The sequence below is a fragment of the Mobula birostris genome, chromosome 30 (genome assembly GCF_030028105.1).
Source record: "Mobula birostris isolate sMobBir1 chromosome 30, sMobBir1.hap1, whole genome shotgun sequence".
NCBI classification, from domain to species: domain Eukaryota; kingdom Metazoa; phylum Chordata; class Chondrichthyes; order Myliobatiformes; family Myliobatidae; genus Mobula; species Mobula birostris.
The window spans coordinates 12,194,465-12,220,341 of record NC_092399.1 but is presented as its reverse complement, the minus strand read 5'-3'; positions in this window follow the sequence as shown (position 1 = coordinate 12,220,341).

Genomic DNA, 25,877 nt, shown 5'->3' with positions numbered 1-25,877 from the left:
ACTTCCTCCCTTACCACCATTCAGGGCCCCAGACAGTCCTTCCAGGTGAGGCGACACTTCACCTGTGAGTCGGCTGGGGTGATATACTGCGTCTGGTGCTCCCGATGTGGCCTTCTAAATATTGGCAAGACCCGACGCAGACTGGGAGACCGCTTTGCTGAACACCTACGCTCTGTCCGCCAGAGAAAGCAAGATCTCCCAGTGGCCACACATTTTAATTCCACATCCCATTCCCATTCTGACATGTCCATCCACGGCCTCCTCTACTGTAAAGATGAAGCCACACTCAGGTTGGAGGAACAACATCTTATATTCCGTCTGGGTAGCCTCCAACCTGATGGCATGAACATCGACTTCTCTAACTTCCACTAGTGCCCCACCTCCCCCTAGTACCCCATCCGTTATTGATTTTTATACATACGTTCTTTCTCTCACTCTCCTTTTTTTCCCTCTGTCCCTCTGACTATACCCTTTGCCCATCCTCTGTTCCCCCCCCCGCCCGTCTTTCTCCCCGGATCTCCTGTTCCATGATCCTCTCATATCCCCTTTGCCTATCACCTGTCCAACTCTTGGCTCCATCCCTCCCCCTCCTGTCTTCTCCTATCATTTTGGATCTCCCCCTCCCCCTCTCACTTTCAAATCTCTTACTAACTCTTCCTTCAGTTAGTCCTGACAAAGGGTCTCGGCCTGAATCATCGACTGTACCTCTTCCTAGAGATGCTGCCTGGCCTGCTGCGTTTACCAGCAACTTTGATGTGTGTTGCTTGGATTTCCAGCATCTGCAGAATTCCTGTTGTAACAAATTTCATGCCGTGCAGGTTATATGAAACTCAATTCTCATTCTGATTCTGAAAATAGAAATAACATCAGGATGGAAATAGCTCACCAGTACTGCCTTTGCCAATAACCTAAAAAAAATAATTTTCTCATCAAAGTGAGAATTCTTTTGCCATGAGTGAACTCTGCTGGTTCAGAATTTACATAATGACAGATAAATGGAAGTGGGTACAACCATTTTCAGTAACTATTGTTGGTTTTGCAAGAGTACAGATGTAATGATCATAATTATATGTTTTTTTAAAAAGGGTAGGTGACTCCCAATAATGGTATGCATCAATCTAATCTGCAGGGCAAAGAACTGCCACCATTACAGAGCATTGTTCATACTATCTGTAGATCTAAGGTTTTTACCTAACATGAGTGAAAAGTGTCGTCCTTTTGAGAAGTCTTAAATCTTCTAATCCGCCCCCTTGCTATCTTTATCTGCAATAAATCCATGTTTACATTGGAAACTGGTGTTGAAGTTTCACCTGCATTCCTATCTCGAGTGATATTTTACACCAGCTACAAGTTCAAGTTTGTTGAGATTTATTGACAGAAACTACTTGAGCTCAAGACAAGGATTGGTTGTTTATTCTACAAATAAGCACTAATTATTTGTCACCTTCAGGAATTCCATGGTGCCAGTCCGGCATGTTTCCCAGAATATTGAAAATTACTCCTAGGATTACACCAAAATACGGTTAATTCATGTTTTTTTTCTTAGATTTTATAAACCTTCCAGTGAGAGTGCAGATTTTTTTTCGTAATTTATTTTTTATTGAAGTTCATCATCAAACAAACATTTCCATAAGATGTATTTCAGATACTGTACATATATGTCATATAATCACATTTGTCACAAATCTCCACATAATATTTATCTGAGGTATACACTTATAGAAAGGAGAGGAAAGAAAGAACAATTGAAAGAAGAAAACTATGTACAGAGTAGGGATTGATCTTTTTTTACAACATATTCATTGACTTGTGAGAATAAAATCAGGCCTATGAGGTGTTATGTAGTTAAACCATTTTTCCCAGTATGAATCAAATTGTTCCAACTTATGATTAACAGATGCTGTTATCTTCTCCATTTTCTAAATGTCCATTGTAATTTCCATCCATACATTTAAAGTTGGGCTCTCCTGTGATAACCATTTCCTGGTAAGGGTCTTTTTACCAGCCACCAGCAGTATATTCATTAAATTTTATGTCTTTTCAACCATTCTTGAGGTATGTACCCAAAATATATGGTCTTACTCTCTAAGAGTATTTCACATTTAAAGATGTCTTGTAGGGCATTATGTATCCCACTCCAACAGTCTTTGATAACGGGGCATTCCCAGAAAATACGATAATAGTTTGCATTTTGATTTCCACAATTTCTCCAGCCAACAGGGAGGTTACTCTCATAATGGGATTTCTGATAGGGTGTAATAAAATATCTTATCAAGTTTTGAATGTGCAGATTTTTAAAGGAGCTTTGGAAATGGGCCTGGTGAGTTTATGGGGAAGGCTGGAAAATGGGGCCTCATGAGTTAGTTGCACTGGGAAATGAAGCCCTGTTGAGCTTACAGAGTGTAGGAGACAGAGCCTCAGTAACACAGGAGTTTCTGCAGATGCTGGCAATCCAGAATAACGTGCACAAAATGCTGGAGGAGCTCAGCAGTCCTTGGTGAAGCGTCTCAGCCTGAAATGGTGGCTCTTTGTTCCTTGTTCCCCTCTCTCTCTCACACACACACACATGCACACACACACGCACACACGCACGCACACACGTGCACACGTGCACACACACACACACACACACACACACACACACACGCACGCACGCACACACACATGCACGCGCACACACGCACACACACACACACGCACACACACGTACACACAAGCACCCACACACTCAACTGAACACCACTCCACTCCCTTTGCAATTTTTGCTCATTTCTTTCTCAATTCCTGCTTAAAAATTATTTACATTGTTTACATTGTTTACATTTACATTTACATCATTTATTGTTATCTTGTAATTTGTCCTTTACTGTGCTTATTGTCTTGTTTATTAATTATTGTACTGTCTTGCACTGTTTTGTGCGCTTTATGTAGTCCCGTGTAGGTCTGAAGTCTAATGTACTTTTGTGTTGTTTCACGTAGTCTAGTGTAGTTCTGTGTTGTTTCAGGTAGCACATGGTCCAGGAGGAATGTTGTTTCGTTTTTACTGTGTACTGTACCAGCAGTTATGGTTGAAATGACAATAAAAGCGACTTGACTTCACTTGATGGATGCTGCCTGACCTCATGAATATATTAAGAACACAGTGAAAAGCGGCTTCATAGAGTTTACAGGGAGTGCGGGAAATAAGGCCCCAGTAAGTTTGTCTGGAGCACAGTGAAAGGAACTTTAGAGAGTTTACAGGGAATGCAGGAAACAGGTCCCTAGTGAGTTTAAGGAGGGTAAATTTAAAAGACTGAGAAATATCCCCAGATACTGAACCATCATGATTTTTGAACAATGGGATAATGGATTCTAAGGCCTTTATTTGATATTAGATTACTCAACATAAACTCACTGGCCACTTTATTAGGTACACGTGAATAGCTGCTTGTCAATAGGAATATTTAATCAGCCAATCATGTGGCAGGAACACAACGCATAAAAGCTTGCAGACCTGGTCAAGAGGTTCAGATGTTCAGACCAAATATCAGAATGGGGGAGGATTGTCACCTAGGTGACTTCGATCGTGGAATGATTGTTGGTGCCAGACGCGGGGGTTTGAGTATATAGAAGCTGCTGATCTCCAGGGATTTTCGCACACAAAAATATTTAGAGTTTACAGAGAATGGTGCAAAAACAAGAAGAAACATCCGGTGTGTGGCAGTTCTGTGGGTGAAAATACCTTGTTTATGATAGTGATCAGGGGAGAATGGCCAAACTTGGTTAAGCTGACAAAAAGGCAATAGTAACTCAAGGAACCAAGCATTGCACCAGTGGTGTGCAGAAGAGTATCTCTGAATACACAACACATCAAACCTTGAAATGGATAGGCTACAGCAGCACAAGCATACGCTCAGTGGCCAGTTTCTTAGGTACCTGCCAATTTATTAGATACACGATGTACCTAATAAAGTGGCCATTGAGTGTATGTGAATTTCTGAATTTGGTGATATAGAACAAAAGCTTTGGCGGGAGAAACAGTTACATTAAAGGCCGATTGTAAAATTTTGTCAGCTAGTTTAATCATATGGTCATAAACCAATTGATGGTATACAAGTCTAAGGTAAGTGAGACTCAGCAGCGTAGTGTATTCAAAAGGAGTGGGCAAAAAAATTCCAGGAATCAGCCTTCTCTGTAATCTGTGCAGCTGCTGAGCGTAGTGACTTACCAATGCTCCTTTCTTTGCGAAATAAATTAAATAATAATCTGTTAATTTAGAATGGTGTACTGCTTACATAATGTCATAAAAATATAATGGCTAACTCTACTGCCTCTGACACGATATTTTGGGTTTGTATGGGAGGAAGCGATTTTGTGGTGGATGCAGGTGTCTTGAACATGCACTTTGCAAGGACACGGACACTCACTTTGAAATGGAAGAAAGATGACTGGGAAAGGAATGACACCTTCCAGTTTTGTTGCATAAATGGGAGACAGTGTTAAGGCTGGTACATGTGTTGGTACCGGAGTCTTTGCAGCATGATGTGTGATAATTATTGCCAAAGCAACACACACAAAATACTGGAGGAACTCAGCAGGTCAGGCAGCGTCTATGGAAATGAATAAACTGTCGATGGTTTGGGCTGAGACCCTTCTTCAGGACTGAAATTGAAGCGGGGAGATGCCAGAATAAGAAGGTGGGGGCGAGGAAGGGGAAGGAGGCTAGCTAGAAGGTGATAGGTGAAGCCAGATGGGTTGGAAAGGTAAAGGACTGGAAAGGAAGGAATCTGATAGGAGAAGGGGAAGGAGGAGGAACAGGTGGTAGGCAGGGGTGAGAAGAGGAAGAGGCCAAAGAGGAGAATAGATGAAGAGGGGAGGGGGTGGGAAATTCTTTTACCAAAAGGAGGAATCGATATTCATGCTGTCAGGTTGGAGGCTTCCCAGATGGAATACAAGGTGTTGCTCCTCTACCCTGAAGCTGGCCTCACCTGGGCACAGGCGGAGGCCATGGACCAACATGTTAGAACGGGAATGAGAATCAGAATTAAAATGCTTGTCACTGGGAAGTTCTGCTTTCAGCGGAATAAATAATTTTTACAACTGCGGTGTCCCGTTCCCTCAGGATATCATTATATCGGAGATTGTAAAAGAGGCTATTTTTCTTTAATCACACGAGATTCTGAAGATTCTGGAAATCCAAATCAACAACGACAAAATACTGGAGAAGCTCAACAAGTCAGGCAGCATCTATGGAATGTAAAAAAGAGTCAACACTTCAGAACTGATGAAGGGCCTCGGCCCAAAACATCGACAGTTTATTCCATCCATAGGTGCTGCCTGACCTGCTGAGTTCCACCAGTTTTTCATGTGTGTTCCTCTTAGTATTTGAATTTCCTTTTCTGATTACCTTATATTTCTCTACAGATTATACCTGCACTTTCCAATCTTAATTTTTATGCATGATTCGAAAATAATACATTTTTATTGCTTTATACTTCCTTTTTTTAAATATTGCCTAAGCAACACACACAAAATACTGGAGGAACGCAGCAGGCCAGGCAGCATCAATGGAAAAAAAGTACAGTCGACGTTTTGGGCCTCGGAATGGATTATGAAATATGGCTCAGGTCAGATTCACAGTCTCTTGACCTGTTCATCACGCATAAGATTGCTTGAACTCAGCACCACTTTCTTGCAGTAAGACCATATCACTGTCCTTCTTTAATATCTAAAAAACTATCAACCTGTGTTTTGAATACCTTCACTTGAGCAGAGACTTGCAAAAACTTGTTCCCCTGTAACTGAAGGATATTGGAACAATAGATTTTGGTTCTAGAGATACCAAACTGGAAATATTATCTTTACATCTACCCTGACGTAAGACCTTCGTATATTTCAATGAGATCATCTCTTTTGCTACTTGGAAGTATAAGTAGACTTGGCATGTAATCAAAGACTCTGACAAAATTCTGCTGGGGTGTACAGTGCATAGGAATGCAAGAGGCTACAGAGAGTAATGGACTCAATCAGCTCCATCGTTGGCAGAGTTCTCTCCACTATCAAGCACATCTAAAGAAGTGATGTTCCAGAGGGCGCCAACATTAACAGTTGTTCCCCTCCATAGATGCTGCCTGACTTGCTGAGCTCCTCCAGCATTTTGTATGTGTTACTCTATCATCGAGGACATTAATCCATCATTAGGGATCCTTCTCATCCAGGCCATACCTATTTATCAATGTTACCATCAGGCAGGCGATACAGGAGCCTGGAGACCCACACCTGAAGGTTCAACAACATCTTTACCCCACTGTCATCATGCTCTTGAACCAATCTGAAGTACTCTAACAATGTATAGGACTACACTTACTTCTCTCTCTCTCTCTCTCTCTCTCTCTCAACTTGCTATTGTGTTGTTATATTTATTTTGTTGTGTTCATTTGTTATGTGCCATGCCGTGTGATGTATGTGATCATAGTCTTTCCGTGACCATGATTATCCTTGGCAAATTTTTCTACAGAAGTGGTTTGCCATTGCCATCTTCTGGGCAGTGTCTTTACAAGATGGGTGACCCTAGCCATTATCAATACTCTTCAGAGTTTGTCTGCCCCTACCTCAGTGACCAGGACCTGTGAAATGCACCAGGTACTCATAAGACCATCCACCAACTGCTCCCATGGCTTCACATGACCCTGATCAGGTGGGGGAGGGTGGGCTAAGCAGGTGCTACACCTTGCCCAAGGGTGACCTGCAGGCCAGCAGAGAGAAGGAGCACCTTACACCTCCTTTGGTAGAGACGTATCTCCACTCCACCGTCCCGTATACGCTCGGTAAAATCTATGTTAATTTAAAGTTTACGTTGACTTATGTTTGTCAAGTTTGTAATGTATTCTGCTGCACAACCCCAAATTTTCATAGCATTTATGCTGTGCTTAATCTCTTACAGAACAATTCTTTCTCCGTGTACCATCTATGATAGGTACATCCTCCCTTAGGTCGAGGGACCAGATCTGCTCTCAGTATTCCAGGTAAGATCTCCCCACCGCTTATGTAATTGGAGCAGGATGTCTTTACTCTTGTATGGAAACCTTTTTGCAATAAAGATGAACTTATCATTTACTTCCTGGTTACTAGCTGAATCTTCATCGAATCATGCATAAGAATAGCCATGCTGTAACAACCTTCAATCTTCAAAGTCAAACTAAAATTTATTATCACCATATAGTACTTTGAGATTAATTTCCTTGCAGCCATTTACAGGAAAATAAGGAAATGCAATAGAATTTATGAGGCAGAATACATATGCAGAGACTGACAATGTGCAAAAGAAGGCAAATGGTGCGAATAAAAAATGTGAGTTGTAGTGTCCTTGAAATTGAGTCTGTATTTTGTGGAGTAAGTTTAGAGATGTGATGAGTGACATTATCCACACTGGTTCAGAGGGCTGATGGTTGTAGGGTAATGACTGTTCCTGAACCTGGTGGTATGGGACCCGAAGCTCCCATACCTCCTGCCTGATTGTAGTAGTGAGAATTGAGCATGGCCTGGATGGTGGGGGTCCTTGATGATGGGTGCTTTTTGGCCGCAGCGTTCTCGTGTAAACATGCTGAATAATGGGGAGGGCTTTGCCTGTGAGGTATCCACTATTCTTTGCTTCTTTCACTATTTAAAAACGGTTCTCTTTTTTACTTTGGCTTTACATTTTTGATAGGTTATCAATGTACATTTTCATCCATTGAATACTGACTGACATAAACCGTGTGCTTTCACTTAGCCTTACGTAACCCACTATGGCCCCACTATATACCCCTCACAGCCCGCTTTGATATACAGTTCTGTACCAACAGAAAATGCAGATATTTTATACTTGCTTTCATCATTCAAAATAGATTTTGAATAATATGGCCCCAGCTCTGATCCCAGTAATATCTGCTGATCACAATCTCCTGACAGAAAAATAACGTATTTATTCCTACTCTCTGTTTTCTATCCGTACACCCAGATTCAATTCCCTACCAGCATATCACCCTAAATTTCCAGCGTTCCATATTGTTTAGTAATTCGTGGTATGATAGCTTATCAAAAACCTCATGAATGTTCAACCACACCAGATCTGCTGGTTCCTCCTTATCAGTTCAGTCAGTTACAATATTTGAAATGCTAACAGATTTGTTAAAAGGAATTTCTCTTTCATGTTCAAAGTTGATTGGTTGAAATAAGAAATAATAAAACATATATACAGCAGATCAGGCAGCATCTGTGGAGAGAGAGCAGAGTTAATATTATAGTTTAAAAATAGTCATTGACCTGTTTTCTGTCTGCCTTCTGTCCTAATAGTGGGGTCACTTTCACTGACAGTTAATCTGTGGAAACCCACAGACTGGCCAGAGAGAAATCTGCACGGGCTTAGTCACATCTTTTCAAAGCTTACACAAAGATAGGGACTTCAGGCGGAGGAAACCAAAGGTTCATGAGCCAGTCCTCACAGGAAGATCAGAGGTGGAGAGGGTCAGCAAATTGAAATTCCTCTGTGTTATTGTTTCGGCGGACCTGTCCTGGGCCCAGCGTGCAAGTGCAATTGTGAAGCAAGCACGGCAGAGGCTCTACTTCCTTAGGAGATGCTGAAGATTTGGCGTGACATCTAAAATTTTGACAAACCTCCATAGATATGTAGTGGAGAGTGTATTGACTGGTTGCATCACAGTCTGGTATGGAAACACCAACGGCCTTAAATGAAAAGTCTCAGAAAGTAATGGGTATAGCCCAGTCCATCAAGAGTAAAGCCATCCGCACCACTGAGCACATCGACATGAAGCATTGTCACAGGAAAGCAGCATCCTACATCAGTGATGCCCACCACCCCAGACATGTTCTCTTCTCACTGCTGCCATCAGGAAGAAGGCACAGGAGCCTCAGGACCCACACCACCAGCTTCAGAGCAGTTATGATCCCTCAACCATCAGGCTCTTGAACCAAAGGGGATAACTTCACCCAACTTCACTTACCCCAGCATTGAAATGTTCCCACAAACTATGGGCTCACTCTCAAGGACTCTTCATCTCATGCTCTCGATATTTATTGCTTATTTATTCATTATTCTTAGTTATTCATTATTATTATTTCTTTCTTTTTGCATTTTATGATTTTATGATTTGGAGGACACGCAGTCCCCTTTTATTGTCATTTAGTAATGCATGCATTAAGAAATGATAAAACTGTTTTTCCAGGGTGAAATCACGAAAACACATGACAAACCGACTTAAAAACTAACAAAAACCACATAATTATAACATATAGTTACAACAGTGCAAAGCAATACCGTAATTTGATAAGAACAGACCATGGCACAGTAAAAGTCTCTCAAAGTCCCATCATTTCACGCAGATGGTAAATCCCCAGCGCCACCAACATGCCGATGCAGCATCCCAGAAGCATCCGACCACAGTCCGACTCCGAGTCTGTCCGAAAAACCCCGAGCCTACGACCACCTCCCGACACCGATGCACTGAACACCATCTCTGCCGAGCATTTGACCCTGGCCCCGGCAACAGGCGATACGCAAAGCCGAGGATTTGGGGCCTTCGTCTCCGGAGATTCTCGATTGCACGGCAGCAGCGGCAGCGAAGCAGGCATTTCAGAAGTTACTCCAGATGTTCCTCTGAGCTTTCTCAGGGCTGTCCCCATCAAATCCGGATTGATGCATGGGCCCTAGTTACACATATCGATATTCATTCTGAACGGCCGCGCACGCTGCGTCACGCCGCCATCTTCTCCTCCCTCCTTTGCCCAAAAATTATTTGCCCAATTTGTCGTCTTTTGCACATTGGTTAAATGCGGTTGGTGCGGTCTTTCATTGATTCTATTATGGTTATTAGTTCTGTTCTGAATTGATTGAGTACGCTCAGAAGAAAATTAATCTTGGAGTTATATATAGTGATATATTTGTACTTTGATAATACATTTGAACTTTGAACTTTGATGTTCCGGCAGCATCTGTCAGCACAGCAAACAGTGAGTGCATCCTTCACGTTAACCATAAAATCTAGGCATTATCTGTGCAATTAAGAAAGAAAAGGAAAACAAGTCACAGAAAGTATAGGACAAGATGAACATAGAACATAGAATAATTCATTGGCACTCTCAATGGCCCCTTTATTAGGTACACCTGTGCACCTGCTCAGTAATGCACCCAATTATCCAATCAAGTGACAACAACTCAGTGTATAAAAGCATGCAGACATGTTCAAGAGGTTCTGTTGTTGTTCAGAGAAAACATCAGAATGGGGAAGAAATGTGATCTAAGTGACTTTGATCATGGGGTGATTGTTGTTGCCGAATGAGGTGGCTTGAGTATCGCTGAAACTGCTGACCTCACACACAATAGGCTCTAGAATGACGTGACTGGCGTGGAAAATAAAAAACGGCTACTGAGCAGCAGCTCCACGGGTGAAAATGAGAGAGGTCAGACGGGTTCAAGCTGACAGGAAAGCAACAGTAACTCAAGTAACCATGCACTATAGTGCGTGCAGGGAGGCACATCGAATCTTGAAGTGGATGGGCTACAGCAGCAGAAGACCATGAACATACATTCCATGATTACTTTTTTAGATACCTAATAAAGTGTAGGACAAAGAACCATAAAACACAGTACAGGCCCTTCGGCCCGTGTTGCTGTGCCAACTTTTTAAACCTCCTCTAAGATCACTGTAGATAACACACCATTTTTCTTCATGCAGAAAAAAAACACAAATTGTGCAAATGGCAGAAAGAAAGAAAGAGTAAACACACAGAATATAAAGCAGACAATTGAAAGAACCCATATTCAGTTCAGCTCGGTGTTCATTATCTGCAGGACGCCCTGATTCAAAGTTGCCCAAAATAGCAACAGAAAAAGGAGCAACCAGAAACTGCAATCCAATCCACAAAACACAGACCCAGAACTTCAGTACTATCCTCCGACAGCATCGAGGGAAGGAGAGATGTTTCGATCTCGGGTCACGTTTGAATTCATCACTGCCTCATGTAAAGATCTGTTGTATATTCTCCAGCAATATTCACCACTTTCCAGTCTTGAAATATCTGCCAGTGTAATAGAGCTGTGAAATGCTAGTCAGAGCTACTGCTGAAACATGAACCAAAAAGAGATTACTGAAAATACCCATGGATCAGACAGTGTCTGTGGAGAGAGAAAACCTGAGATAATCGCATTGAAGAATAACACTGGACAGCAATTTTTTTTTTTTAATATGTTGCTTCCTCAGAAATGCCTTGGGATTGTCATAGTCCATTTGAAGCTGAACACAAATATAATTTCAGGCTGCTTGTATCATGTAGGAGTTAGGAGAGACAAGAAATTAACTTTTATTGAATATGTGTTTAATTGCATAATGGTGTTGATGCTTTGCAATAGTTCAACAGAACTAAAAATGTTTCTGGATGATTTTCACTTGTACTCAGTGTCTCAGGCTTCTTGCTTAAATGTCCAACAATAATCAGCCAGCATTGATGGATTCCAGCTGCACTGATACCCTTTCTCCATGACTGCAGTGTCCTGGTGAAACCTTTCATCATGCTCGTCACTGACAGCACCAAGATTTGCAGGGAAGAAGTCTAAATGGAAATGCAGAAAATGCCTTCCTTAATCTTGACATCACTTATTCTGAATTGAATTATGAATTGAAATAACAAATATAAGCAAATTTTTAGAAAATAGTGTGTGTTAAGGAAATCTCATGGTGATTTTCATGATCAGCAGCTCAAAATCCATTAAGATACACCCAAAAGTATTCAGAAAGCAACATCTTTGTTGTCCAGTGTAATCTTACTGCTAGATAGGCCATATCTGATATAAGCCAGAAAGTCTTATCAGAACTGGCCTATCCAGCTGTAAGATTATCCTTCTGTTTGATTACCTCAGGTTTTCTGAAATTGTTAATCTCTGAACACTGCGAGGAACCGAGGTGAAAAATAAACTGCTATTCCATAAGCGTATACTTATATGTCTCTGTTGGAACAAATTTGAAGGCCAGAGACAGAGATGTCAGAGTAAGAGCGGGGTAAATAATTAAAGATACAGACCATTGGAGGCTCAGAGTCAGTCTTTTGGACAGAATAGAAGAGTTCTGCAAAGCCAATTGACCGTTGTTTTCTCTGGTGTAGAACAGACCATGACAATAGACAATAGAAAATAGACAATAGGTGCAGGAGTAGGCCATTCAGCCCTTTGAGCCAGCACCACCAGTCACTGTGATCATGGCTGATCATCCACAATCAGGACCCTTTTCCTGCCTTCTCCCCAAAACCCTTCACTCCGCTATCTTTAAGAGCTCTATCTAACTCTTTTTTGAAAGAATCCAGAGAATTGGCCTCCACTGCCTTCTGAAGCAGAGCATTCCACAGAACCACAACCCTCTGTGTGAAAAAGTTTTTTCCTCAACTCCGTTCTAAATTGTCTACCCCTTATTTTTAAACTGTGACCTCTGGTTCTGGACTCACCCAACATCGGGAACATGTTTCCTGCCTCTAGCGTGTCCAAGCCCTTAACAACCTTATATGTTTCAATCAGATCCCCTCTCATCCTTCTAAATTCCATTGTATACAACCCCATTCGCTCCAATCTTTCAACATATGACAGTCCCGCCATCCCGGGAATTAACCTTGTGAACTTACGCTGCACTCCTTCAATTACTAGAATATCCCTCCTCAAATTTGGAGACCAAAACTGTACACAATATTCCAGGTGTGGTCTCACCAGGGCCCTGTACAGCTGCAGAAGGACCTCTTTGCTCCTATACTCAATGACCTAAGTACTGAATACAGGACGCAGGATTGGAAGTGTAAATGCTTCACCTGGAAGAACATTCTGGACCTCTGAATGGTGGAAAGTGATTTGGCAAATAAAAGCAGGCTTTGTATCTCCTGTAGTTGTATGGGAAACTGTTGTGGGAAGGGAGTTTGAAATGGCCTACACCATCAGAGCTATGTTCTATCCACCCCTCCTTGACCTTTCCACTACTTAAAACTAATTCTTGATCTAATCACACTGAAGGATTGGCGATATAGAAGGGTAGTGGCAGTGAGATGCTATTACACCTTTGGGCGTTGGAGTTCAGAGTTCAATTCCAAAGTCATCTGTAAAGATTCCATACATCATCCCCACGAATTTCTGGGGTTTTCTTCAGGGGGTCCTTTGGATTCCTCCCACAGCCTAAAGATGAAACGGTTGGTAGGCCAAATGGTCATTGTAAATTGTCCTGTGACTAGGCTAGGGTTAAATTGGGGGTTGCTGGGTGGTGCAGTTCGAAGGCCTATTCTGCTCTCTACCTCGAAATAAAATTAAATTTTAAAAAAAGATATAGTTTCAAAAGAGGATGAAGTGCATTTTGGAGAGGAATCTGCAGGTGATGGTGTTCCTGTGAACCAAAAGCCCTTTTCCTCCTTGAAGGCAGAGGTGTGTGTTGAGAAGACGTTCTCGGTGTAGCCAAAGTTAGTAATTCTGCAGATGTTACACTTTGCTGTTTGCTATACGTTAGCGGAGAAGAGAATGACTATTTAGGGCGGTGGGTGGGGTACCATTCAAACAGGCTGCTTTGCTCTGGATGATGTCGAGTGTAGTTGATGCTGCACTCAGGCAGGCAGGTGGAGAGTATTCCACTATACTCATGGTGGAGAAGCTTTGACATATCAGGAAGTGAGTAACTTTGATTGGGTATTATACGGCATATCAGTTTAGCTCCTGATCAATGGTTACTCTCAGGATGTTTGGTGATCGCAATGCCATTAAATGTCAATTGTAGGAGATGAAAGTCGTGTTGGGCACTTTTGTGGTGAGGCATAACTCGCCACTTTTCAGCCTATGCTTGAACATTGTCCAGGTCCTGCTGCGTGCAAGCATGGGATGCTCTGCTTCCCGAGGGAGTTGCCAGTGAGGATGAACGTGGTGTAATCATTCCCTAGATTCCTTAAGGTTGTCACAGCTGGAGTGAAAATGGGGACAAGCTCCTGCTACCTATTGAATGGTCCCAATGGCGTGCATCCCAAGTAGCCACCAACAAGTAAGTCCAGTTCTGGACCTTCGCTTAGCTACTAAGCCCAGTAGTATCATTTCTACTGACAGGAGAGTGAGCAAAGGTGGGCTACTGATGCCTTAAAACCATTTGCTTCGGGTAGATGGGGCTCACCGACTGTGGGTTGGAAGCTCACCTAGGAGAAGGAAGACTCTGATCTCAAACCTCTATTGCCATGAGGCTACACCCACTCATGGGGAAGGCTTTGGGAGTAAACCCCAGGGGAAAATCCAGAGCTGAGTTCCCTAAGGCAGTCCAATGTTGAGTTCAATGCTGACTGACAACTCCTGCAATGCTGCTGGTGCTGAACTGTAATGGCCTCTACCGTTCCTTTGGGTTCATCAGATGCGTGGAAGGGAGGAGCTTGCTGCAGGGGTAACAGCTTGCTCTCCATATTGCACTACCCTGGCTTGCTTATCACGTAGCCAGCTGGGACACAACATCCACAGTCCACTCCAACCAACAGAGGGCATCGCTCTGAGTAATTATTAGCAAACAGCTCTTATAATGAGGTCAACACCAGGAAATCTGCAGACGCTGGAATTTCAAGCAACACACATAAAAGTTGCTGGTGAACGCAGCAGGCCAGGCAGCATCTCTAGGAAGAAGTACAGTCGACGTTTTGGGCCGAACTACTGTAAAGATGAAGTCCATTTCCATTCTGATATGTCTATCCACGGCCTCCTCTACTGTAAAGATGAAGCCACCCTCAGGTTGGAGGTACAACACGTTATATTCCGTCTGGGTAGCTTCCAACCTGATGGCATGAACATTGACTTCTCAAACTTCTGCTAATGCCCCACCTCCCCCTCGTACCCCATCCGTTATTTATTTATTTATATACACACATTCTTTCTCTCTCTCTCTCCTTTTTTTCCCTCTGTCCCTCTGACTATACCCCTTGCCCATCCTCTGGGCTTCCCCCCTCCTCCTTTCTTTCTCCCTAGGCCTCCCGTCCCATGATCCTCTCATTTCCCTTTTGCCAATCAACTTTCCGGCTCTTGGCTCCATCCCTCCCCCTCCTGTCTTCTCCTATCATTTTGGATCTCCCCCTCCCCCTCCCACTTTCAAATCTCTTACTAGCTCTTCTTTCAGTTAGTCCTGACGAAGGGTCTCGGCCTGAAACATCGACTGTACCTCTTCCTAGAGATGCTGCCTGGCCTGCTGCGTTCACCAGCAACTTTTATGCGTGTTGCTTATAATGAGGTCATTGCTGAAGCATTTGAAGATCGATGGGCCTAGAACACTGCACTGAGGCATTTCTACAGTGACACCCCAGGTTCTCCAACAAAAACATCATGTTCTTTTGTGTAGGATATGATTCCACATTTTGGAGTATTTTCTCTTTTATGTTCATCAACTTCAATTTTAGCAACCCTTGATCGCGTGTGATGACAGTCAGATCTGGAATTCAACTCTTCAATGCATTAATTGTGTGATTCTGTCAAAACCTAAATTGAGCTTTCATTAATTGGTGTTCATAAATGTCCAGGTTCTTTTGCAGAGCAGTATTTCCCAATCTATCACCAATTAAGTGATAATCTGCCTTACTGTTCTTTTCCCTGATGGCAGAGCTGCATCTGGCAGGTACTTTCCAACTCATTCAACTTGGCTAACTTGCCTTGAATTTTATTTGCACCTCCTCCCAACATAACATGGCGAATGTTTACTTGTGCACACACACATGGGAGCAAATATTTCAAACAGAAAGTTATAGATTTATGGTCGTGATAAAGCTCTTTAGTCGACGTATCAATCCATGTCAATGTTAGCAAGACTGAAGCATTCCAGATCATATCTTTATAGAATTGTCTCTCATGCCAGTAAAATACAAGCAGCAAATAACTTGCAGGTTACTTCCCTTTAACTTTGCTGATGTTAGGGAGAACTGCCTGTTCCAAAAGAGTGATCAACTACTGAATGGTATCTGCAAAATTTAACAAATAATAAACCCTGGTTTCACTTATCACCTACCACCTACCACCAGCTACTTCTCCCTCCCCTCCCTCCACCTTTTTACTCTGACCTCATCTTTTTTCCAGTCCTGATGGAGGGTCTCGGCCCAAAACGTTGACTGTTTACTCTTTTCCATAGATGCTGACATCCCACAGCATTATGTGGGTGTTGTCTGGAAGACTTAACTCCCATTTAGCAACACTGACATCAAACCAGCCTGTGTACCAATTGTTGCAACCTACTAATTTCACAGTAAGTGACTCTATAGAGGTCTAGCTTTTAAGTTCTGTCCATTATAATTATTTTTGTAGATTCGAAGTAGATTTGGAACAGAGCCACTCTGAAGGACATAACATCTTGTTGATTGAAAAGGAAGACATAATGTGGAAAAATATCAATTCGTTAGTTTAGCCACTGTAGTATAGCAGTTAACACAATGCTATTACAGCTCAGGGTGTCAGAGTTTGTAGTTTAATCCTGGCGTACCCTGTACCTTCTCCGCGTGGAATGCGTAGGTTTCCTCTGAGTGCTCCAGTTGCCTCCTACGTACCAAAGATGACCCGGTCAGTAGGTTAGTTGGTCATTTAAATTGTTCCATGATCAGGCTAGGGTTAAATCAAGGGTTGCTGGCGATGTGGCTTGAAGGGCTGGAAGTGTCTAATCTGCACTGTATCTCCAAATAAATACATTTACAAGAGAGTCTGATCTATGACAGCTAATAAACGGGACCATATTTATTTATTTATTTATTTATTGAAATACAGCTTGGAATAAGTCCTTTTGGCCTTTCAAGCTGTGTTGCCCAGCAATTTCCCCCCCCCCACCCCGGCCCCATTTGTTGTTGTTAAGTTGATCCTAGCCTAATTATGGGGAAAATTACACTGACCAATTAACCTACTGACCGGTACGTCTTTGGACTGTGTGAGGAAACCCACGCGGTCACGGGGAGAATGTACAAACTCCTTACAGGCAGCAGCGGGAATTCAACCTGGGGCACCTGTACTGTAAAGCATTGTGCTAACCACTATGCTGCCATGCCCCCCTCCTCATTGATTACAGGGGATCCCAATCACAGCTTCCAAACAAACTACTAGACTTACATTCAACGGAGAGCCAGCGTGAAATTAAGAATGAAAGATTAGTCCTAATGATAGACATAATGAGCTAGGTCACCAGTTTGTTTCTTAGAGTTGGCTTATTGCTGAAGTTCAGTTGGGCAAATCATTTGCTATTGAACTAGCTCTTGAGTTAATGCATAATTATATACTGACACAAAGTATAGTATTTCACGAGTGAGATCTATACCTGAGTAGTTAATCTTTCTCAATGTGTGTCAGCCATTGAGTTCCAATGATTAAAACAATAGAAAGATCCAGTGCCAACTAATTTGACATATTTCTCTAATTAAAAAAAAATATTGGATCGTGACCACCCCGGTAGAAAAAAGACTTAACAAAGGTGAAGAAATGAATAACATGGATAATCTTGTGCGGTTTCATTGTAAAGACGCATCTCTACAAACCCGATTCTGTTCCTTTACCCTGTATGATTAGAATGTTTCAAACTACTTTAATACACACATTGCCACAAAGTGATGCTAGCGGATGTATTCAGTAGGCTGAGGTGAGGTTTTATGATAGTTAGATTACACAGAGAACAAATAAAGCACAGTGCAACATCAGTCAATGAATACCTTTTTGTTGGCTGCATCACGTCTAATATGGTGACACTGTGTGCTCTCGCCATGTCCTTTCAGTCAATGACAGGTAATTGGCAGAGGCAAAAGACCCAAAATGAGTGCGTGGAACAACTTGAATGGTTCAGTTTCATTCCCCAGGCTTCATCTTTTATGTTCGCGTTCTCAAATCTCAGGGCAGAGACCAGTTTCTTGTCACTAGTTTGGCTTGGCATATTGCGATTGCTGCCGAATCAGGAGGAGTGTGACTGAAACAGCCCTTCCAAACTTGAGTACAGGCTCTGCACTCTGAGAATGTCACATAATAGAAGTACTGACTGCTATCGAGTGTTGAAAGGCCTCGATAGAGTGGATGTAGAGGGGATGTTTCCTAAGCTGGGGGAGTCTAGGACCAGAGGACACAGCCTTAGGATAGGGGGGGCATCTATTTGGAATGGAGATGAGGAGGAATTTCTTGAGCTAGAGAGTGGTGACTCTGTGGAATTCATTACCATGGACGGCTGTGGAGACCAAGTTATTAGGTATGCTTAAGGCAGAGATTGATAGGTTCTGATTAGCCAGGGCATGAAGGATTACGGGGAGAAGGCAGGAGATTTGGACTGAGAGGGAAATTGATCAGCCATGATGAAATGGCAAGAGCAGACTTGAAATGGCCTAACTCTGCTTGTATATCTTATGGTCTTCTATACTTTTAGATGAGCGTTTGAACTGAAGGAGTATCATAGGAATACACACAAAATGCTGGAGGAACTCAACAGGCCGGGTAGCATCTATGGAAAAGAGCACAGTCGACGTTTTCTCCATCAGGACTGGAGAAAAAGAGATGAGGGGGCAGAGTTAGGGAGGAAGACTGGAAGAAACACAAGGTGATAGGTGAAATGGGGAGGGGGGAAAGTGTAGTAAAGAGCAGGGAAGTTGATTGGTGAAAGAGATACACAGCTGGAGAAGGGGGAATCTGGTAGGAGAGGACAGAAGGCCATGGAGAAAAGAAAAGAAGGAGAAGCACCTGCAGGACATGATGGGGTGATGGGCAGGTAAGGAGATATGGTGAGAGAGGGAAGTGGTAGGGTCATTGTTCTCATATGTTCTTGAGACATGGAAAAAGGTCACTCAGTGAACTGAGTGTATGCTAGCCCCTAAAGCAACCCAGTTTCCCGTGAATCTTTCCGTACCACCCATTCTCTCCATGTTTCTTATCCATTCCTGCCTGGAATCTCGCATCAACTTTATACAGACAGCAACTGACAGCAGCCAGCTGACATTCCCAAGCTATACTGTATATCTTGGGAAGGTGGAGGAACACCAGAGCATTCAGAGAAAACCCATGTAGCCACATGGAGAACATGCAACCCATGCGGATGAGATTTGGACCCTGGTCGCCGGTGGTGTGAGGCAGCAACTCCAACAGCTGCACTGTTGTTGGTGATATAAGACCATAAGACGTAGGAGCAGAAATAGGCCATTTGGCACATCAAGTCTGCTCAACTATTCAATCATGGCTGACCTTTTTTTCCTCTCCTCAGCTCCACTCGCTCAACCTTCTCCCCATAACCTTTGATACTGTGTCCAATCAAGAACCTGTCAAGCCCTTCCTTAAATACACCCAGCAACCTGGCCTCCACAACTGCCTGTGGTAACACACTCCACAAATTCACCACCCTCTGGCTGAAGAAATTTCTCCACATCTCTGTTTTAAATGGACACCCCTCTATCCTGAGGCTGTGTCCTCTTGTCCAAGGCTGCCCAACCTTGGAAGACATCCTTTCTACACCTACTCTGTCTGGGCCTTTCAACATTCAAAAGGTTTCAATGAAATCCCTCTCATCCTTCTGAATTCCGGTGAGTACAGACCCAAAGCTATCAAACTTTCCTCGTATGATAACACTTTTAGTCCCAGAATCATCCATGAGAACCTCCTCTGAACCCTTTCTGATACCAGCACATCTTTTCTTAGATGAAGATTCCAAAACTGTTCACAATATTCAAGGTGAGGCCTCACCAATACTTTATAAAACCTCAGCATCACATCCCTGCTCTTATATTCTAAACCTCTTGAAATGAATGCTAACATTACATTTTCTTTCCTCACCACCGACTCAACCTGCAAGTTAACCTTTAGGGTGTTCTTCACAAGTCCTTTTGCAACTCTGATTGTTGGATTTTCTTCCCGCTTAGAAAATATTCTGCATATTTATTTCTACTATCAAATGCAAGACCATGCATTTTTCAACATTGTATTTCATTTTCCACTTTCTTGCCCATTCTCCTAATCTGTCTAAGTCCTTCTGCAGACTACTTGTTACCTCAACATTATCTGCCCCACCACCAAGCTTCGTATTCTCTGCAAACTTGGCAACAAAGACATCTATCCCATTATCTAAACCATTGATACACAGCATAAAAAGAAGCGGTCCCAACAATGACCCTGTCCAGTTCACGGTCCGGTCCGTGGACTCAGGAATCCGGGTCTTCCAGCTGTCCCTCGTTTGATTGAGTTAAGCATAGGCACCTGATTCCCATCTTGGGGCTTGGAGTATAAGTAGCCTTAGGGTTGAGTGTGGGCTGCTGGTTTGTCTCGTCACCTCCCCTGGGAGCAATCTGTTGGTGGAAGGCTAGAGTGGCCACTTGTCATCTTTAGGCTGTGTTGGAGAACCATTGCTTCATGGAGCCTTGTTGTTGGTAGTCGGAGCTGTCTTTGTGGTATGACTGCTGTTTCCTGGGCCAGCTGAGTGGCTGCTAGCCACTCCGAGCTAGGTAGGGATCCGGCTGTTTCTGTAGCCAGCTGAGGTTGCTGGCCAAACTGAGGCTCGGAGCTTCCCCGGAGCAAAGATGGAACTGTCTGTCGTTCTTTGGTGTTTGTCTCTTCCTGTCCTTGCCTCTTTGGGATAAGTCAGGCTGTTATGCCGTTGCCATGCGGGGAATATGTCTTGTCTTGTCCTCGCCTCTGTTGGGTAAGATTGGCTGTTCTACCGTTAGCTGACGGAGGGACCTGTCCCACCTTGGTGTGGAGATGAAGTTGAGTCCCGGCTTGTCTTAGGATAAGTCTTGGCTCTATGTCTATGTCCTGTCCTGTCTCATGTTAGTCTTGTGTTAAAGATGAGTCCCAGCTTGTCGAAGGGTAAGTCCCGGCTCTATGTTCAGTTCCCAGTCTGTCTCCGAGCTCCAAGAACCCAAGCCTCGAGGATCCCGCAGCCAAGCTCCCAGAACCCAAGCCTCGAGGATCCCACAAAAGCTCCCAGAACCCAAGCTTCGAGGATCCCGCAGCCAAGCTCCCAGAACCCAAGCTTCGAGGATCCCGCAGCCAAGCTCCCAGAACCCAAGCCTCGAGGATCCCGCAGCCAAGCTCGAGACCCAAGACCCCAGCCTCAAGCCAAGCTCGAGACCCAAGACCCCAGCCTCAAGCCAAGCTCGAGACCCAAGACCCCAGCCTCAAGCCAAGCTCGAGACCCAAGACCCCAGCCTCAAGCCAAGCTCGAGACCCAAGATCCCAGCCTCAAGCCTCAAGAGCAAAGACCCCAGCCTGTCTCCAAGCTCAGGCCTCTAGACCCCAGCCATGTCCTGTCCTGAAGCCATGTCATGTCCTTGCGTGGTTCTGGGGTCCGAGCCCAAGGCAAGACCCAGGTTCTGGGCCCTTGTCCAGTCTCGGGCTCGGAGTCCAAGCCTTGTCTCCTAGTCCATGGTTTCTAGTCCTGGTCCCGCTTTCCCTAGCCCAAGTCTGCGTTCTTGTCCCTGCTCCTGGTCTGAATCCTGTCACTTCCCTACTCTAATCAAGTCCTGTTCCTTGTACTTCAGTGTCTGTGTCTTGCATTTGGGTCCATTCCCAGCCCCCCATTGTGACAGACCCCTGTGGAACACCACTAGTCACTGGCAGACAACCAGAAAATGGTCCTTTTATTCCCACATGCTGCCTCCTACCAGTCAGCCAATGCTCTAACCATGCCAGTAACCTTCCTGTAATATCATGAGCTCTTAAGTTGGTAAGCAGCCCCATTTGTGGCACCTTCTCATAGGCCTACTGAAAATCCAAATATATAACATCCACTGCATCCCTTTTATCTCCTCAAAGAATTTCAGCCATGCTGACTTTGTCCTGTCTTATCCTGTGTCCCCAAATACTTCATAACCTCATCTTTAACAATTGACTCCAACATCTTCCCAATCGCTGAGGTCAGGCTAACTGGTCTATAATTTCCTTTCTGCTGCCTTCCTCCTTTCTTAAAGAGTGGAGTGGTATTTCCAATTTTCCAGTCCTCTGGCACCATGCCAGAGTCCAATGATTCTTGAAAGATCATTACTACTGCCTCCACAATCTCTATCGCTACATCTTTCAAAACCCTAGGGTGCAGGTGCCTGGTCGAGGTGTCTTATGTCTTTCAGCTTTTTGAGCACCTTCTCCCTTGTAATAGTAATGGCACTCAATTCTCTTCCTTCGCACCCTTCAACATCTGGCACGCTGCTAGTGTCTTTCACAGTGAAGACTGATGCAAAATACTCATTTAGCTCATCTGCCATCTCCTTGTCTCCCATTATTATTTCTCTGGTCTCATTTCCTACTGATCCTATATTCACTCTAATCGCATTTTTATTTTTTACATATTTGAAAAATCTTTCATTTTATTTGCTAGCTTGTTTCATATTTCATCTTTTCCCTCCTAATAATTTGTTTAGTTGTTCTCTGTAGGCTTGTAAAAGGCTTCCCAATCCTTTGTCTTCCCACTAATTTTTGTGTTGTTGAGTGCCCTCTCTTTTGTTTTTACATTACACCTCTATCAGGTCATCTCTCATCCTCTGTCGCTCCAAGGGGAAACGGCCAAGTTCACTCAACCTATTCTCATAAGGCATGCACTCCAATCCAGGCAACATCCTTGTAAGTCTTCTCTGCACCCCCTCTATAATGTCCACATCCTTCCTGTAGTGAGGATATACAGTAGCCCTCTTTGAAATGTGGGCAGAAAAATGGCAGATAGAGTTTATTCCACGGACGGGTGAGGTCTTGCACTTTGAGAGGTCAGATGTAGGAGGGTACAGGAATGGCAGATCATTACTGTATAGAGGCATCTTAGGGTGCAAGTTCATCGCTCCCTGAGCAAAGGTGTTAAAGAAGATGCATAGCATGCAGGCTTTTATGGGTCGGGACGGGGTGAGGAGCCAATTGAGTATAAATGTCAAAGAGTCACATTGCAGCTGTGTATAACTTCTTTGGTCAGGTCACATTTGGAGCATTGTGTACACTTCCGGTCACCACATTACAGGGATAAAGAAAAGGTGCAGTAGAGGTTCACCAGATATTGCTTGGATTGGAGAGTATAGGAATAAAGTGAGAGAAGGAAAGATTAAAGGAGGTTTGTGAGGCAAGAGTTGTTTTTACAATAGGAGTGGCAAGTGGTACTTGGCAACATTGAAATAGCATTTGGACAGGTGCATGAACAGGTGTTGGAGGAGAGGAGGACTATGATCAGCACAAAGATTGTGGGCTGAAGGGCTTATTCCTGAGCTGTACTCTCTGATTTTCTATCCTCTGTCTTCAAATCTCAGGATATTAGATGCCCCAGATATACAAACCAAGATCTTGCTGCTTGTTGTAGGACACGTGTCTCTGTCCATCATCAGATCCTGAACAATCAAACGTCCTTGGCTTAAAGGAAGCAGCACAGTTTGCTCCCCCCCCAAAAGAAAAACAGAGAATATTCAAGTATTTTTAATGGAATAGAGTAGATTATGTTTCCAATTTGCTGTAAGGTTAGAGGATGGAAGGACAGACTTAAGATAGTTGCCATATTACTAGATGAGAGATGAGGAAATTTTTTTTGGAAGTCTGCACTGTGCAAAAATCTGAGGCACATATATGCAGCTAGTCTCCCTAAGACTTTTGCACAGTACTGTATTCGTCAATGTGGAGGGGAGGGCGAGTTTGTAAATCTGGCAGGAGCAAAGGAAGTTGGGAATGGTGAGGGATGCAGTGACGCAGGAGGGGTTTGGGGCTGGAGGCAGAGAAGGAGTGCCTGGGGCTGGGGGTGGCATGGGTGAAGATACACCCAGTCTTGAGATGCCAGGCAAGGTTATTTTGATTCCAAACAATTGGTTTATTGATCATTACAGAATGCCTCTCTGGTGCTTCCCACTCCCTCCCTTCTCCCTGCCCCCTTCCCACTCTCAGCACACAACAGAGACCCATATCAGAATCAGGTTTATCATCACTCACATATGTAAAAAAATTTGTTTTTTTTACAGTAGGAGTACAGTGCAATAAATAAAATTAGTACATTATTGTGCAAGAGTCTTAGACCTTGCTAAATATATATGCCTAAGACTATTGCACAGCACTGTAAAGCTGTCGCAAACGTGAGGAATTCCAGATGCTGGAAATTCAAACAACACACATCAAAGTTGCTGGTGAATGCAGCAGGCCATGCAGCATCTCTAGGAAGAGGTATAGTCGACGTTTCAGGCCGAAGGTTAGTCCTGACGAAGGGTCTCGGCCCGAAACGTCGACTGTACCTCTTCCTAGAGATGCTGTCTGGCCTGCTGCGTTCACCAGCAACTTTGATGTGTGTTACTGTAAAACTGTAACGAAGGTTAGTCCTGATGAAGGGTCTCGAAACGTCGACTGTACCTCTTCCTAGAGATGCTGCCTGGCCTGCTGCGTTCACCAGCAACTTTGAGTGTTACTGTAAAACTGTCAATGGCAGGGATTGCCTTTAAATCCTTGGGGCAATTGCCTTGAAAATTCTTGTAACTATTTTGCCAATATCTCTCCCAGGGATTGGTATTACTTGTTTAAAATGAATATAATTAAGTTTCAATGATGGCTATAAATTACACTGAAATCCTCTGTAAATATTGATTACGTACCAACACGCACGTCTCTAAGACAAGAGTAATTCCTCTCCTGGGATCTCTGCATTTTTGTGGGGAAGTGCACAAAGGCATGAAGCATTTAAGTGAACACCCAGCATGGTGTGTCATCAAGAGTATTGTTGAATATGTCAGGAAACTCTAACAGAATTACTTTTTCTATTGTACATGGCGCTTGACATTTTCTATTCATCCCTGCATGGGCTCACATTCAGGTTATTGGACAACAGAGTCACATGATGTGCTTCCTTCTTGAGCAATGCAGCAGAATGGCACTCAGTCTGGAACGTTCGTTCTGCATAAGGTCTTAAAGTGTGCCCGCTGTCTTATCAAGTCAAGTCAAAGTACATCTATTACCAAAAAAATTATAAATTATACAACCTTGAGACTTGTTTGCTTACAGGCAGCCACAAAGCGAGAAACCCAAAAGAAACCAATTAAAAAAAGTAATAGCTAACACGCAATGCACAGAGAAAGTGGGGTGGAGGGGGTGGAAGCACAAATTATGCAAACAATAGAGCAACACAAACAAAATACTGGAAGAACTCAGCAGGGCAGGCAGCATTTGTGAAAAAAAGTACAGTCGATGTTTCAGGCCGAAACTCTTCGGCAGGATTGGAGAAAAAAGCTGAGGGGTAGATTTAAAGGATGGGAGGGCGGGAGAGAGAAACACAAGGTGATAGGTGAAACCTGAAGGGCGAGGGGTGAAGTAAGGAGCTGGGAAGTTCATTGGTGGGATGAGGTGAGAGAGGTAAGAGGGGATGGGAAATGGAGAAGGAGGGGCTGGGGTTGGGGGCCATTACTGGAGTTCTGAGAAATTGATGTTCATACCATCAGGTTGGAGGCTAACCAAATGGAATATAAGGTGTTGTTCCTCCAACCTAAGTGTAGCCTCATCACGACGGTGGAAGAAGTCATGAATGGATATATTGGAATAGGAATGGGAAGTGGAATTAAAATTGGTGGCCTCTGGGAGATCCCACTTGTTCTGGTAGATGGAGTGTAGATGCTCAGTGAAGCAGCCTCCCAATCTATGTTGGGTCTCACCGATGCACAGGAGGTCACACCGGGAGAACCGAACACAGTATATGACCCCAACACACTCACAGGTGAAGTGTCGTCTCACCTGGAAGGACTGTTTGGGACACTGAATGGTATTGAGGGAGGAGGTGTAAGGGCAGGTGAAGCACTTATTCCGCTTGCAAGGATAAGTGCCAGGAGGGAAATCAGTGGGGAGGGTGAATAGACAAGGGAGTTGTGTAGGGAGCGATCCCTGAGGAAAAAAGAAAGTGGGGGGAGGGAAAGATGTGCTTGGTGGTGGGATCTGT